The following is a 17,677-nucleotide window of genomic DNA, read 5'->3' on the forward strand; positions in this document are numbered from 1 at the left end:
AAAAAAAAAAAAAATAACGAGGGGTTAATCGCATTAACCCTTCGTTACTCCCATCCACGGCACCGCACCGGTGAAATTCTATTTTTTAGTATAACTTCCGAATGAACGCATTGAAAAAAGCCTCATTTATTTGATCTAATAGCATATTCTGCCATTTCTATTCACCGCCAAAGCCCTTGATTTGAGAAAATTCACTCCTATGATAGCTGGAAATAAAAAATACGGCGCTGTGCCGCGACGCGACTGATCCTCTCATGGAAATATTTTACATGACGTTTTCATACTTGTGGCTACCGAGGCTGTCGGGAGATCGGCGAGTCGACTCTCCGAATGAATTGTGGCAACGGCGCGCTCAAATTTACATTACGGCGCGATGCCGCGATGCGAGTAATCACGTCGGGCAGTTTCGCGCGAGTAACGAACGGTTAACCTTCATCTTGTCAATAGTCGGCAAGGGGTTTTCATACGGCCGCACGGAACGAACACCATCTTTTCAAATTTTTGCGAATTTTTATCGAATCTTGGATTTGGTTGAGGATTGCTCACGAAATTTGTTGTAAGTTGCTGCAAGAACTTGTAATTGGCCATATCCCGAGCGCCTTCAGCCAGGAAAATACATATTCAGCATTGAAAATACATATCGACACGTTAATAACAGGCAAGTCTATCTACATGGGGAACTCATAGAACTTACGCTTACTTGTTATTAAAGTGTCGATATTATAACTGTGACAATCTTTGAAATAAGCCGATAGAAATCAAACGGGAGATATTGATTGAAATTCAAATTTTTCAGTAATTTCTGACTATCTTCGTCTTTTCATGCATTTAGGGAGTATTCTTGAGTGGATCGGAAATATTTTCGTTAAAGTGGGGGGTTCCGCTAGGTGGCGTTTTCGCATCTAGTTGTCTTCAGTTCGACTCTGTTTTTTTCACTTTTATTTGTTTAATTAGCTAAATTTTGGTTATATATTTGTTCTCATTAGACTCTTGAAGTTGCTTGTGCTCCAGTGAGTTATTATCCCTGACCCCAGTTATCTCCCTTGGTTGACTTTTTTTGGTTTCCCGTATGCATCACATGACGTGGGGTTGGCCGTTGGCGTGAGTCGTGTTTGGTGGCTTGGCATATTGAGCCCGGATAAATCGCCTGCTTTGAATGCACGCAGTGATACCTGTGACACCCCTGTGGAATTGCCCCCGAACTCCCAGGCACCTCTCCCTGCCCTACCGATAATTGAGATTACTGATTTTTCATCGTCGCCTCTTAAACTTGACACCCACGTCAAACAAAATAAACTACAGCTGTGTCATAGCAGTACACCCTCACCACTGAATAAAAAGTCGAGAGGTAGGCCAAAGGATACAGAGAAATCGGGGAAAGCGACTAAAGTGACTAAACCTGCTCAGCACCAACTCGGAAGCGCAAATTAACCCAATCTGATATTAAATTTGATAACGTTTTGTTTGGACCCCTGATTAAAAAACCTACTTGCATCCCTAGTACCATTCCCCCTCGCCCGTTTACAATGGCATCTATACTCTGTGACGTAATTTCCTGAGGTTCACGGAACCCTCGATCCACTACGTAGCTCTTCGACGCACGACAACCCTGAAACGTCAAATAAGTCGAGCGCCAGGTCGTTATTACCAGAAGGACCACTGGAACGAAACGAACAACCAAAACCAGAATTTCCAGAATTATCCCAAGCTTCGAAACGGTCTCCCGTTAACCCAGACCGAAGAACGGCGTGAAGGTCACTGGTGAAGCTTAGATTAAAGTGTGGCTAGGTATTGACCGAATAAATAAATTTAACTCAAAATTGCGGGGGAAAATCACAATATTTAATCAGGCTTAGATGACTTGATACAATAAAAAAAACAAATTAATTTTCTTGAAAACCCCCTTTGGTTATTTCGATCGATCAACGATCATGAGTCTTCGATAGTTACTAAATCTACAATTGTCAACGGAATGAAGAATTCTGATAGCAAAATAAGGAAGTAAAATACTCAGTCAATTTAGTCAAAAGAGATTCCGATAATTAAATTGAAAGATCTAACCATCCCAAAAAGTCAGAAACAAATAATGTCAAAGAGAAAATGAAAATCAGAATCAAAATATTGTCAATAATAATCATGTAGAATGAACAACACTGAACGATTGAAGCCCAAGAATTCGTCTACGTGACAAGTAAAGCTGGCTGTCCGAAATAAATACGAAAACCCAAGACAACGGGCCAGCGAAACGAAGCAAGGTCACGAGACACAAAAGAAACCTACGTTCAATGTCCTTCACTGAGTATTAACCGACAGCGAGAGTGTTCGTCTAACACAAATTCATTCAGACGCAACACTAACTAATTTTCCAAGTATCATTTCAAAAATAAAATATTCATGAAATAATTGTCGCTCACAACATGAATCAACGTCGCGAGACAACCGAAATCGAATGATCAAACACATTAATTCCAAATATGCACGAGAGGGAGACAAAAGAGACTAAATAATCAATTACTGATCAGAGTGATTAGGACTCTGGCAATTATTCCGAAACTCTAAAAGTCCTACAGGACTAAGATGCACAAAACATCTGTTCAGAAACTCTAAAATTGGGCAGAGTCCTACTCATGATAAATTCACACAGAAGTGTCATACAGAGTTGTAGCCATCTCGCTCACCCAGTAGTCCACCTCGGTGTCTCCGGAAAACGTCTCCAAAACTCCTCAAATTCGAGTCCCCGGGACCTTCCTCCAGACGAATCCACTCGGGGCTTCCTCCACATGTTTTTTTTCCTCCAGAACGCCTTCAGGCTCCCCAAACTCCGAAATTAACGCCAACAAACGAACGCCAAAATCGATCGAACGATGTATGGCGAAGACCACCAAACGGGAAGTGAGGTTCGTTTCCCCAGCGGCGCCACGCTGGACCGTGAAAACGCGGCAACGACGCTCATTGGCTGCTCGTTCCGTTCACTCCTTCAATCAGTTTCCAGACAACTAGAATCTGTCGCTCACATGGCCGAACCAAGTCCGTCAGCGCATGCGCAGTGACTTCTCAAACGTTATTTATTCAAAAACAACTTATCAGAAAATATCAAATAAATCCGAACGTTCTCCTTCCAAATCATTCTCCAGACCATTCTGTCCCCAAAGGACGATCCAACTCAACCTTCTTTTGATTTTGGTGAAATCCTCCACTCCCCCTTCCGTATTGAACCAGTCGGACTCCTACGTCACGTTTTCCCTAGGGTTGCCCGAGAGCCGGCGACCTCTGGCAATCCGAAGACCCATAAGGCTCGCATCACGAACTCGAAGTGTATCGAAGTCTCTCGACGATTCCCGGAGACGTTGCCACCTCAGTCCCACGATGTCGGCGCCAGATTCGATTCAAACAACACAGGAGGAAATACAAAACAAAATAATTAACAAAATATACGAAACCTCTCTCGTGACTCTCGCTGTCGGTTGGTGACTTCCCGTCTGGTGATTTTAAATTAGAAACCCACACGCGAAACGGTCAAATAAAGAACTACTATTTGTGACGGAAAATAACATGTCACAACTCTCAGAAAACTCCCAAGCATCGGGTGATTCAGGCTTCAACTTTTCACTTGCTAGTAATCTATCATCTCTTATCAAGGTCCCCACACTGGAGGTTTCAGTTACCCCGTCTGACAGCTCCCATAACAAACATGATATGGATATTATGGCATTTCTCAAGCAGATGTAAGTGAACAACCAATCCAGAGACACTGCCCTTAAGGTTAAAATAGTAAAAAATAACTCAGAATTAAAATTGGAAATTAAATCCATCAGTGAAAGTGTTGTGAAGCTGAAAAAGGAGGTGGCACTGTCTTAGGCGAGAACTGCTAGCAAGAAAGCGTCCTTGGAGACTGAGATCACAAAGTGTAAGACTGGTCTGGCAGAGAATTCAGTCTCGGTGGAATGGTGCAACAGGATTAAGGCTCTAGAGGAGGGGCTTGAAGCAGTGAAAGTTACAGCCTGTTCTTCTCAACCTGCGCCATTTGACGCTTCTGTTCACAAGAAACTCGAGGATCTCAAGTGAAACATAGAACAGCAGGAACGTTTGTTGAAGAAGAACAATATTATCATTCGAGGCTGGACCTCTCCTTCTTCCTCAACTCAAGCCGAAGTTGATTCGTTCCTCAGCAGCCGTTTTAATGTGAATCAGCTCCCCTCAGAAGAAGTTAGACTCTTGGGCAAGGACAAGAATCTTATTCTAGTCAAACTGCACTCCTTCAACGACAAGCTGGTAATTCTGAGGAATAAAAAAGCTGTGTTAGGAGCCAAAAAAACCTTTATTCATGGAGACTGCACGCAAGCTGAGAAGACTCTTCATGCCAGACTGAGAGCTTTGGCGAGATTTGAAAGACAGAAGGGACTGCCTGTTAGAGTCTCACGTAACAGGATCGACATACGGGGTCAAAAGTGGTCTCTGGATGAAAGATCTGGTAACTTTTTTCCAGTCAATGGGCCAGCTAAAGCCAGTACTGCCCTTGGTGTCGTCCCGCATTTTTTACCAGAGGGATAAGCAACCGAAGGGCTACCTCATCCTTCCGCCGCCAATCTCCAAGGGGCAATCTGAATGTGGTGTTTTGGAATGTTAAAAATATTGTAATGAATCTACATCAACTCTCGGTTCCTGAGAACTTCGACGTCATCGGTCTCACTAAGACATTTCTACGGTATGAGTGGAAGAAGCTGCGTCTCGTTTTGCTGACTTTTATCCGGTGTGGTCACCCACCATCAGAGTTCATGATCGTGGCAGGGGCAGTGGTGGTATCTTGATGCTAGTGAGATAGAGACATGGCGAACCAGCTGTTTTCCACCGTAGTGAATACTGGATCTTCATTAAGTCTGTGATTGATGGTGAAATTATTATTTTTGGAACCATTTATTTTATACCAAGAGTTGATATTGAACCTGCACTTGATTTATTAGGTAGTCTGTTAGACTCATTTTCTGATCTGTACCCTGATGTGCCAATAGTGCTGAGTGGTGACTATAATGCTCATATTGAAGCTGAAGGTGTTGTATCTGATGAGTTTTTGGAAGGAACAAATTTATTTAAGTTTAGAATGGCTTATGATCTTGAGGTGTGCAATAGAGGGAAATTATTACTTCAATTTATGGAAAATAAGATTTTTTTTTGTTTAAATGGGCGTTCTCCGGGTGATTATCCGGGTAATATAACCTTTTTGGCCGCTACTGGGCGGAGCATTGTTGACTTCATCTGGGTCAACCCTTGTTGTTTACCTTCAATAAGTGATTTCTTTGTTTCCATGACCACAACTGGGTCAGATCATTTCCCGATCAATTTAATATTAGAATATTATGCTGAGGAGTAGTCTGAGGTCAATGGTGTTCTCCCAGTTTTGTCCAAGGTCTCCTGGAGGGACGAGGGTAAATTGGTATATATTGAATCTATGTTGTTTTCTGATAGAATCAAATTTGATTTCGGAAACTCTTCAATTGAGCAGCAAACTGATAACCTGAAGGACGCGATCCTAGAGTCTGCTAAAAAATCTAACATGTTGAAGAGAGTGGGAGGCTCTCTGGGCCAGGCTTCACAATCCACAAGCAAATCTTGGTATGATAATGAGTGCAAAGAGCTTAAAAAAGGAGGATAGTGATTTAAAAGAGTTCAGACGGTCAGGTTTCGGGGGAGCTTTTGGGGTGAGATATCTTGATTCGAAGCGGCGTTATGTGAATCTACTTAAGTTGAAGAAGAAGCTTTTTGCAGACAAAATTAAGGATAGCTTGGCTAATACTAATTGCACTAAAGACTTCTGGCTGGCTGTTAAAAAACTAAGGCTCTTCGCGGTTTCTCCCCCGTCAATTTCTTTAGATGAATGGTATCGTTTTTATTTGCAGATCACACCTCAGAAACTCCCAGTTGAGTTATATCTTCCCCCCACTACTGACCCTCTGCTTGACTCCGACATCACTCAGAAAGAGATTCTCGTTAACATCGCAAAATTAAAGAAGGGTAAGGCTGCAGGCCCAGATGATATTTCCAATGAATTTTATAAATTTATGCCTTCCAATTGGCTACTTTATCTTGAAACACATTTCAATAAAATTCTAGAAGCAGAACGAGTCCCGAATTCATGGGGTTCTGCGGCCCGGTCCATGCTCCATAATTATCGTGGTATTGCCTTGTGCTGTTGTCTCATGAAACTTTTTACGTTAATTCATAGAGATAGGATATACAATTGGACTGTAATTAATGAGATCTTTGATGAGGGCCAGGGAGGCTTTAGGCCTGGGAGGAGTTGCTTGGACCAGATTTTCGTGTTGAGCAGCGCTATTCAAATGCAACTCAGACTTGGTGCGAGAAAAATTTTCAGTGTGTTCGTCGATTTTCGTCGGGCTTTTGACAGCGTCCTTCACGATAAACCTGGTCGAAGCTTCTTTTCCTGGGCCTGAGCTCCAAATCTGTCAAAATTTTAGAGTCTCTTTATGATTGTGCCGCTGTCCGAGTCAAGTCTGGTGGTCTCCTCTCTGAAGAGGTTCCAGTAACTGAGGGGGTACTCCAGGGAGAGTATCTGAGCCCTCTGCTCTTCATTCTTTACAACTCAGATCTAGAAAAACATCTTAGAAACCTCGGTTTTAGAGGAGTGAATATTAATGGCCATGATGACGTTCTTCTCCTGCTTTATGCCGATGATTTAGTCATCCTGACTGACTCGGAGATATCACTGCAGGGAATTTTACATGCTTTTCATAGTTATTGTCTTGATAATGGCCTTACTGTAAACTCCGATAAAACCAAGGTCATGATATTCAGGGAAGGGGGGGGGGGCTTGAGTCCTCAGTTGAGATTCAGTTATGATGAGAAAATTCTTGAAATTGTCTCCACATACACGTACCTCGGAATACTTTTCAGCAGTTCGTCGCTAGCTGCCCTTGCGGCACAAGAGGCAGTGCGGAAGGCCAAGCAGGCCAATAACTCTGTTATTGGTCTCCTTGCCAGTGCCAAGTGTGATTCTTGGAAATGCGTTACTAAGCTCTTCGAGGCTGTCTCCAAGCCTACCCTACTGTATGCTTGTCCTGTCTGGGCTCTCGATTACTTTGACCTCATAGAATGAGTTCAATCGGCGTTTTTCAAAAGACTGTTGTATTTGCCTAGCTGCATCCCCAACTGCACTTTGAGATTGGAATTAGGTCTAGTCAGAGTTGAGTTTGCCGTCATGAAAATCACTATTAATTACATCATTAAGATTCTGAAAATGTCCGACAAGAGACTTCCAAAAATTTGTCATAAGCAATTGAGGGAATATGCCCTCAATCCCAACCCTCTGAAGGATCCTCACAAATTCAGGAAATTTAATTGGGCTACTAGAATTAAGAAATTTTTGTCACTCATTGATTGTACAGAGCTCTGGGGTAATTTTGACCCTTTGATTGGATTAGTCTTAAGGAAGAAAGGTTAAATAGATATAAGAAATTGTTAATGGAGAGAGATCTGTTAGAATGGTTCAGCTTATGACATAAGATTCCTCTCGATAGATGTCTCTCCTCGTTCAACGACTCATACTTTACCTGCAGATGCGCGTTTTCCATGATCAGATTAAAAGCACAGTTACGTTTAGTCAGCCCATACAATTGCAAATTCGTTATCGATGGGAATGTTTATAAGCTACTCCCATTTGAGGTATGTGCCTGTTGCTCTTCTGGAGCAAGAGAGTCCATCTGGCATGTTTTAGCATTTTGCCCCTTATACCATACCCTAGGCCAAAAGTATATTTATCCGCATCTGCAGGGCTTGACTCCGAGCGATTTTCTGTATTTCTCATCTATAGAACTAGTTCCTAGCGTCTGATTATTAGCTGTTAGCACATAGAAACCAGTGTAACTCAATCGTTATCATAATTTTAGACCTTTCTCTTGCTTGATTTCAAGTTTTGTAAGCGAATCTCGGCTAATTTTCTTCCTCCTCTATTGCACCGCTCACCACACTACCTTATAGTTTTTCTTAAGTTTGTTATTCTCATGTTTAATGTTTTAATATTTTATATATTGTTTTTTTTCGTAATGTGTGGAACCCATCCTGTCATAGGCAGTTCTCCCCTGTGGGACAGGTGAATAATAAATAAAAAATATTTTCGTTAAAGTGTTACAAAAGCCCGCTTATTTTTCAAATTTTTCAACAAATTTACTGCCGAACGGTATCGATTAAAAAAAAATCGAAGCACATGAATCTCCTAGAGATGATGATTAAGATCAATGTGCTTTGGTTCTAAATAATAATAATCATTTTGAGCAGGAAATTTGTTTGAAAATTGTTTCAAAGCAGTGGCCTTCTTTTTGCCTCAAGTGGCTAAATCATCAGGTGAAGAAAAAATACATTTTTTTTCTTCATCGACCGTTTAGTCATAATTGAATTAAAAAAATTTCGAGCTTCGGACGCAATTTCTGACTTTCGGTGATGAGTTACGTGAAAAATGGTAAAAGCAAACAATGTCTGTTTTTTCATGAAATAAGCTAGGCGCGAGGCGCTAGCTATGTTGCAGGAAGCTGATAGTTGCATTAATTTTTTAATATCGAATTCTTGACTTCATCGACCGCACAACTCTACTTTGTTAGCAATTTCATTAATAATAAACGGAATCCAAATTGCAATGATCTAACAAAGTGGAACGAATAACACTTGTACATGAAAAAAAATTTGTTCATCTTGATTAACATTCCATTGGTCCCGCTAAAGTTACGAATGTCATTGATCGCGGCGTGAGCGCCGCACCAACATAAATCTACATAACAGTAAATCTGAAAGATCTAGAAAAAATCGGAAAAAAATCAAGAATGACCTAGATTGTATACTCGAAGAATTCCCGTGAGATTTTTCATATTCAGTGTTACTCTTAATTATATATTTAAGTTCAAAGTTGCCATGTTTTTCTGAAACATCGGCTTATACATGGTACACGGCTCGAAGTTTCGGAATAAAAATTGAAAAATCTACTTATAATATTTTTAAAACTACTTATAATATTTTTGGTGGATATTTTTATTGATAGAGCTTCTAGACACTTCAAAATGAGATGTCGATTTTTTTCGAATTCTTCTGAGGCTTTACCGCAGTGTGTTTTAAAAAATCGGAAGAAGTGCGGCGCTACGCTCATAGCACGACCAACTGAGTGTTAAACTCGGAGCCTCTAGTTGATCTGAAGAGGATTAAAGGGAGACCGCTATGAAATTTCAAAGTCTTCATTGGAGCAGGGAACGTATTGTGGCCAATTTTTGCTGGGACAAAAATGGACGTTACCTCGCCTTTTTCCCTTCGTGAAGTCAGAAACTGAAGATAACTCGATGATTGGGAGTCAATTACTCTTTGTCTCGACAATAACAAACCGAAAATTACTTTGAAGCGGAAACCCCAACGAAGAACCAAACTCGTAACGTAGAAGACTTAAAACTAAAGGACCAAAGGAAAGCTGAAAGGGTACACGCGCTGCTCAGGGGGTCAGTTGTGGAGAGAGGGGTAGGTTCAGATGACACCGGAGTTACTGGGCTCTTATTCTCAACCAGAAAGCACGCAACTGAAAGTTAATGCGGGAATGTAGAGGTCTATATTGTCTATAAATTTATAGCAATAGTATATTTCCCACCAAGGGAGGGACAATGAAAGAGTCGTGCCCACGTGCAGAATTACCACCCGAGCCGAAGGCGAGGGGGGGGGGCACGTGGGTAAGGATCCTTTATTTTACCTCCCGTGGTGAGAACGTTCTTTTTCATCACAGCGTAGGCAGAAAGGCAGACTTTCCTCTCGCGAAGCGGGAGGGAAATGTGTCATGTCCGCCCGCCGTGGCGAAGAAGATATTTTCAAATTCACAATAAAGAAATATCTAAAAATCAAATAATCTATAGATTATTACTATATTGTAATGATTTTTCTTTGGCCTCAACAAATACGCAATAAACCCTAACCCAAAATTCTCGACTATCCAAACACGGCCAACTCATTACCTTCTTTCTCGTAATCCGACAAATCTGAAACGTCAACAACCATAATGCTAAAATTGGACTCCGGGAACAATCAGCAGCTCATCCAATCCTTCGTGTATTTAGGGCGTCAGCCGATTTTTAGCAACGCGGAATCGACAAACCGCAAACGGAACCATATTTTCTTAAAATTAAATACTGATTGTCCCCAAAAATCCAATAACGACAAGAAACATATCACAAAGCATACGCAGAAATGTGGATTACGAGGGTACGGGATTTACTCCGCTGCTCAGTGTGCGGGTCGTGGAGAGAGGGGTGGATTCGTGGGCGAGAACATCAATTAACAAAGCCAATCATCGATCGAGAAACCAATAAACCAATGTCTTAAATTCTAAACGGGATAGGTAGGGTCGATATTGAACAATAAACATAATTGTACTGACGTGTTTCGCTATTGCCGAGATTAATACAAAATCGTAAACTCTTGTAAATACAACATTACATGGATGGGACTCGAAATTATCCCAATTATTCTAAAAAAAGGTCCATTAAAATTTAGAAGACTCGAAAATATGTGAATAATAATTTTAAGTATGAAAGAGAAAGCGATCCCAATCCAAAGTTGATAGAAAGAAGCCAAAGTATTGCCCACGAGGGGAACACGAATCCGAGAGAGAGAGAGAGAGACTATAGGAAGGTAGCGTACGTGCGAGAGAGAACAGATGAGGTAGCTACGCAAAATAAAGAGAAAAGAGAGCTCACGAAAAGGTACAAATTTTTCTTATTTTCGACTGTAATTAATCGAATTCCGAATTCTGGAGTGCCTTGTAATGGTTTTCTTAATTCCTATGCCATTTGTAACGCATTAAAATCGGGGATCTCATCCACCGAAAAGGTAGCAAACTGAGCTAGGGAGCTTGAATCAGCCACGTGGCTGATTTACCGGAAGGGAGCATTTCTAACCCGAAAATGGAGGTTTTCTCCATGAAAATAGGTAGCTTACGGTCTCAAATGATTTCTAAAATAATAGGTAGCTTATTTATTGCCGCAAGAGAGCTTAGATAATTTTATTGTTCTGGATTCCAACCATAAAATTAGAGGTAACAGAAAGATAGCGTCCCCATGCCCAACCGGAATCCAAAACTCAACGAACGCTAGAGAGCATTAAGACGCGAAAAAGGTAGCTTAAGAACAATTCAGGTAGCATAATTTTTCCTCCAGAACTCGTGTGAGTTGGAGAAATGTAAAGAAATAGGTAGCATAGCATAATNATATAATTGGATTCTAATTATTTTAACTGAACAAAACTGTAGTTACTTGAACTTAACACGAAACTGAGATGGCTGAGCGGGTCTTCACTCCATCTACGACCGGATTAAGGTAGCTTATCTACAGAGGGCACTCTCCGGAGAGGAATTAGGACTTTACCAATGAAAACTCAAACGCAAACACAACTGAACTAAACTAAAAACCCAATGGCGATCCGTTTCGACGACTAGNGAATGATTTCTAAAATCATAGGTAGCTTATTCATGAACGTAAGAGAGCTTAGATAATTTTCTTGTTCTGGATTCCAACCATAAAAGTAAAAATAACTAAAAAGATAGCGTCCCCATGCCCAACCGGAATCCAAAACTCAACGAANACAACTGAACTAAACTAAAAACCCAATGGCGATCCGTTTCGACGACTAGGCAATCGTCTCCACGGCCTTCCAGTTGAAAGCCCTAATACTCTCGCTTAAGGGAGCGCAAGCATTTCAACTCGACCTATGTACTCACTCTATCGACAAACCAAAAAGGGTTACGGGAAACACTGGGTAGCACATTATCTTGGCCAAATATTCCACGGTGATATCCTGATCCTTAANAACGAGAGCGAGAAAAGGTAGCAAGCAAACGGGTAGTAATGAAGCAGGTAGTGAGTTGCATCAATCGCCGTAGCGAGACGCATAAAGCATGAATTTTTGCACAAACGTTATGGTAGGTAGCATTATTAATATTTTGATTTATTCAGGTAACATAATTATTAATTAGATAATTTCAGGTAGCTTCCAGGGAGCATTTGGGTTCGTTTGAAGGGTTTTCTACCCTTCAAACCATGAGTATCGGTGTTGGCGTCATTCCGAGAGATAGCGACGCCATCCCACGTGGTGCAATTTCTTTTTCGAAAAACCGCACTACTTCACTTTTAATCACCTCTAAATTAGTACACGAGTACTTACCATAGTCTGGAGCGTTGAATTCGACGGAATTTTGGTCACGAGGCCTCGATAATTACCGCGAAAGAAGACTCGTTCAGGGAGCTAAATCGACTCGTACCTCACTCTTGGTCGTCCGGGTGGATACTGTAATGGCGACTATCACGTGTGTCCGCTCGGGCCTGTTGCGTATTGGTGGGGAGTCTGGGGGAGACTAGCCCCGTACGGTGCTGACTCGAGTGTTGGAGATGCGAACTATCGATTCCCGGGGTAATTGTGCACGAAATATTTAAAGATTTAAATTTGAATTTTCCATATAATTGGATTCTAATTATTTTAACTGAACAAAACTGTAGTTACTTGAACTTAACACGAAACTGAGATGGCTGAGCGGGTCTTCACTCCATCTACGACCGGATTAAGGTAGCTTATCTACAGAGGGCACTCTCCGGAGAGGAATTAGGACTTTACCAATGAAAACTCAAACGCAAACACAACTGAACTAAACTAAAAACCCAATGGCGATCCGTTTCGACGACTAGGCAATCGTCTCCACGGCCTTCCAGTTGAAAGCCCTAATACTCTCGCTTAAGGGAGCGCAAGCATTTCAACTCGACCTATGTACTCACTCTATCGACAAACCAAAAAGGGTTACAGGAAACACTGGGTAGCACATTATCTTGGCCAAATATTCCACGGTGATATCCTGATCCTTAACCGAATTTACGTAGGAAAATCTCAAAAATACTAAATTTCAACTAAAAAAAAATATCTGCAAAATATCTGGTTTATTTAATGAAGTTATTTAATGAATATTATCCTAAAAATTTAGGGAATCGATTCACGCGATAGGTAACCAATTTAAGTAGTTCTCCGAACTCAACGTAGCTCTGAAATAGAGTTAAGGTAGCAGGTAGCTCTAATTTTCCGTATAGATTTTTATGGCGACAAAAAGGTAACGGTTTATAAATTTTTACTCTTTCTCTTTCTATTCATAAATACCCTGGAGTTCCGCAGGTGACGAATTCGCATGGAATTTCGTCACAATATATAATAATCAGCTTGAAGAAAGAGAAAAGAATAGAATATTATTTACTCTGAAGGAGAGAAATACAACAATTACCCGAGTGGAAATTTGGTTCAGGTCCGGATCAAATTTGGATCAAGTCAGACCTAATGTTTGATCAGGTACTGATCCGACGACTGAATCAAGACTTGATCAGTTATGTTACTGTGAGGTACGGCAGTTCTCGGGCGGTATTCAGATCTCGGACGCAGAGCACTCTTACGATTGAATTTCAAATTAATTCCATTTCCATAGTGCTCGACGGCCATTTTTTATTTTCTGCAAAAGTAGAATAAATTCTCCCCAAATTGCAATATTTATTAATATTTCACTAAGTGTACAGAATTATTACACTTATATTTATTTGACGGTTCACACAGTAGGGGGGGCTGTGGAGTGTTATGTAGTGTGCGGACGGTGAAATCCCTCTGTGCTTTTTAAGGATCTAACAACTAAATGTAAGTGAAAAATTGTTTATAATTGGTTTTTATGAGTTGAAGGTTAATTTTTGAATAAAAATAGATGTGGACAATTTAAAAAAATAAATAAATCATTGGAGAAATTGAGGGTCCGAGATCTGAATCCACCAAAGGCGAGATGGGATCAGTTCACGGACGTGTTTATCCATGTGCTTAATCTCAATCGCACGCATGAAGAAATTNACGTGTGTCCGCTCGGGCCTGTTGCGTATTGGTGGGGAGTCTGGGGGAGACTAGCCCCGTACGGTGCTGACTCGAGTGTTGGAGATGCGAACTATCGATTCCCGGGGTAATTGTGCACGAAATATTTAAAGATTTAAATTTGAATTTTCCATATAATTGGATTCTAATTATTTTAACTGAACAAAACTGTAGTTACTTGAACTTAACACGAAACTGAGATGGCTGAGCGGGTCTTCACTCCATCTACGACCGGATTAAGGTAGCTTATCTACAGAGGGCACTCTCCGGAGAGGAATTAGGACTTTACCAATGAAAACTCAAACGCAAACACAACTGAACTAAACTAAAAACCCAATGGCGATCCGTTTCGACGACTAGGCAATCGTCTCCACGGCCTTCCAGTTGAAAGCCCTAATACTCTCGCTTAAGGGAGCGCAAGCATTTCAACTCGACCTATGTACTCACTCTATCGACAAACCAAAAAGGGTTACAGGAAACACTGGGTAGCACATTATCTTGGCCAAATATTCCACGGTGATATCCTGATCCTTAACCGAATTTACGTAGGAAAATCTCAAAAATACTAAATTTCAACTAAAAAAAAATATCTGCAAAATATCTGGTTTATTTAATGAAGTTATTTAATGAATATTATCCTAAAAATTTAGGGAATCGATTCACGCGATAGGTAACCAATTTAAGTAGTTCTCCGAACTCAACGTAGCTCTGAAATAGAGTTAAGGTAGCAGGTAGCTCTAATTTTCCGTATAGATTTTTATGGCGACAAAAAGGTAACGGTTTATAAATTTTTACTCTTTCTCTTTCTATTCATAAATACCCTGGAGTTCCGCAGGTGACGAATTCGCATGGAATTTCGTCACAATATATAATAATCAGCTTGAAGAAAGAGAAAAGAATAGAATATTATTTACTCTGAAGGAGAGAAATACAACAATTACCCGAGTGGAAATTTGGTTCAGGTCCGGATCAAATTTGGATCAAGTCAGACCTAATGTTTGATCAGGTACTGATCCGACGACTGAATCAAGACTTGATCAGTTATGTTACTGTGAGGTACGGCAGTTCTCGGGCGGTATTCAGATCTCGGACGCAGAGCACTCTTACGATTGAATTTCAAATTAATTCCATTTCCATAGTGCTCGACGGCCATTTTTTATTTTCTGCAAAAGTAGAATAAATTCTCCCCAAATTGCAATATTTATTAATATTTCACTAAGTGTACAGAATTATTACACTTATATTTATTTGACGGTTCACACAGTAGGGGGGGCTGTGGAGTGTTATGTAGTGTGCGGACGGTGAAATCCCTCTGTGCTTTTTAAGGATCTAACAACTAAATGTAAGTGAAAAATTGTTTATAATTGGTTTTTATGAGTTGAAGGTTAATTTTTGAATAAAAATAGATGTGGACAATTTAAAAAAATAAATAAATCATTGGAGAAATTGAGGGTCCGAGATCTGAATCCACCAAAGGCGAGATGGGATCAGTTCACGGACGTGTTTATCCATGTGCTTAATCTCAATCGCACGCATGAAGAAATTTGACAGAAAAACTTAGCACTTGCTCTGAGAAATTCTATTGCATTTCTGGTGGAATTCTATGAGAATTCTCTTGGAGATCCATTAGAATTCTATTGGAAAATTCTATTTGTTTTTTGGACCATTAATTAGAATTTTATCTAATTTTACCGTTTCATTGTCCAAGAGATATTCGGTTTGAAAAAAGTAAATAGATTTTGACATGTTTAATGAAATTCATAGGTTTAAATATTAGAATTTTTTTCAGCTAAATTTGTATTCGTTTTTGTTGCTAAAATTGCTGAAAAAAAATCTCAGAGAAAGCGCTAAATTTTTTCATTAAATTTATTCATACAGGCGTTCATCCCTGTCAGTGCTCTTATTCTCATGGAGACATTCTTCTCACGTTTTGGAAAAAAAAATGATTCCCAAGAATAATAACAAAAAAAAATCATCCATTCTTCGACTCTTTCAGGCGTGCAACGCTTTCGCGACCTAGAAAATCAAAAGCACCAGAGTATACTCCTGAGCAGTTAGAAAGTGCTCTGACGGCGATCAGGAAAACAGTTGGAGAAGACTATCAAAGGAGTGAATCCTGGTGTGGCGAGAGAAATAAAGAAAGAATTATTAGATGAAAGCTTTAAAGATACCAAAGATACTCGAAGCCCTCCATCAAAAATACCTTCCATGACAGGATAGGAGATAAACTCATTCTCAATAAATCATTGTCAAAGTCTTGCTCAACTCTTAAATCATAATAATAATGGTTATTCATGGTTATCATTTAGTGTGTAATAAGTTTATGGCTATTGTAATGAGAATAGATCTGTCAAAAATATTTTTTTACAATTGATTTCCTATATTTTTCCTTCTCCCAAACTCCTTTCATTCACTTCGTCCGAGAACTGAATTCATGTCATACGAGAACTAAAGTAATTAATTACTAATTTTTGGCGTCCGAGAACTGAATCCGGGGAGCTGTGTTTTGTTTTAACAAATATTTATCGAATTCCAAAGTTTTTTAATAAAAATCAAACGGTGTTCTTGTCCCAAAAACCTAAAAAATGACTATGGAAACCGCAAACTTCATATTTGACGAAAAAAAAACGAAGAATCGGTTATTGATGGTCGAGTTACCCTTAACCGTCCGAGAACTGCCCTCACGGTACTCCTTCGCTCTATCCGGATTTGATCAGGCCAGACAGATCAGCATTTGATCAGGCCAGACAGATCCGAACTTGATCCGACCAAACAGGCCATGACTTGATTAGGTCTGACAAATCCGGACTTGATCAGGCCAGTCAAATCCGAATTTGATTAGGTTTGATAAATCCGGAATTGATCAAACCAAACCATCCGTTTAACATGATGGAATGTTATGGCTGTCTGTTTACATCTTCAGATGACAGCTGAAACTGAATTGTCGAAGAACTTTTTCTCGGTTATTTTCCAATTTTGAATAAAAATACACGTGAAGAGCATAATGTTTTGTGCATTCGAAATGTAGTGCAATCGAATTACAGTTGAAGCTTTATATAAGATACCTAGAGCTCCGAGCGCTGGAGGTCTAACTCCATTCTCGGGACTTATCACCTCTCGAATGTTTGTTTCCGTGGGCTGCTTATAAGATACCTATGGCCTCGATTATTTTTCAACGGGAAAAGAGTGATTATAAGGATTAAACGGAGGCTGGAAGATCGTTCGAATGTTATGTTTGCCAAGTACTCTAATTATGCGTTCTGTTGTGCCTCTCAGATAGGGGAGGAGGGCCACTTTTGGTCTTTCCTGGGTTTCCTCAGGATTAGTCTCCTCTTCGGGAGATGAGAGCTTGCTCTGTAGCTTCTGCTTGATCTTCCGAATTTCTTGGATGCCTATATCCATTCTTGGTCAGAGCTATCTCAAGATGTTCAACTTCACTGTCAACGTCGGAGGGTTGAGAGATTGTGAGTGCTCTATAAATTAGGGAGCTAATAACGGAATTCTTCTGGGAGGGGTGGTGATGGGAGGTAGCATTGAGATACCTATCTGTGTGGGTTGGCTTGCGATATACTTGGTGGCCTAGAGTGCCGTCCTCGTTGCGTCGAACCAGGACATCTAGGAATGGAAGACATCTATCTTGTTCAATTTCCATAGTGAACTTGATGCTCACATGCTGAGTATTCAAGAACGCCAGGAATTGAGTTAGAACAGTCTTTCCATGTGGCCAGATGACAAAGGTATCGTCCACATACCTGAACCA

The 17,677-nt window shown here is 40.4% G+C and overlaps 1 protein-coding gene across 1 annotated transcript in view; it reads left to right on the top strand.

Moving 5' to 3' along the window:
* LOC107043377 (DNA replication licensing factor MCM4) overlaps nt 1-17,677 on the top strand; it is a 166,565-nt gene that overhangs the window by 58,119 nt on the left and 90,769 nt on the right. The window lies entirely within an intron of this gene.

Source organism: Diachasma alloeum, unplaced genomic scaffold (genome assembly GCF_001412515.2).
Source record: "Diachasma alloeum isolate Michigan unplaced genomic scaffold, Dall2.0 Dall_scaffold_00561, whole genome shotgun sequence".
In the NCBI taxonomy this organism is placed as follows: domain Eukaryota; kingdom Metazoa; phylum Arthropoda; class Insecta; order Hymenoptera; family Braconidae; genus Diachasma; species Diachasma alloeum.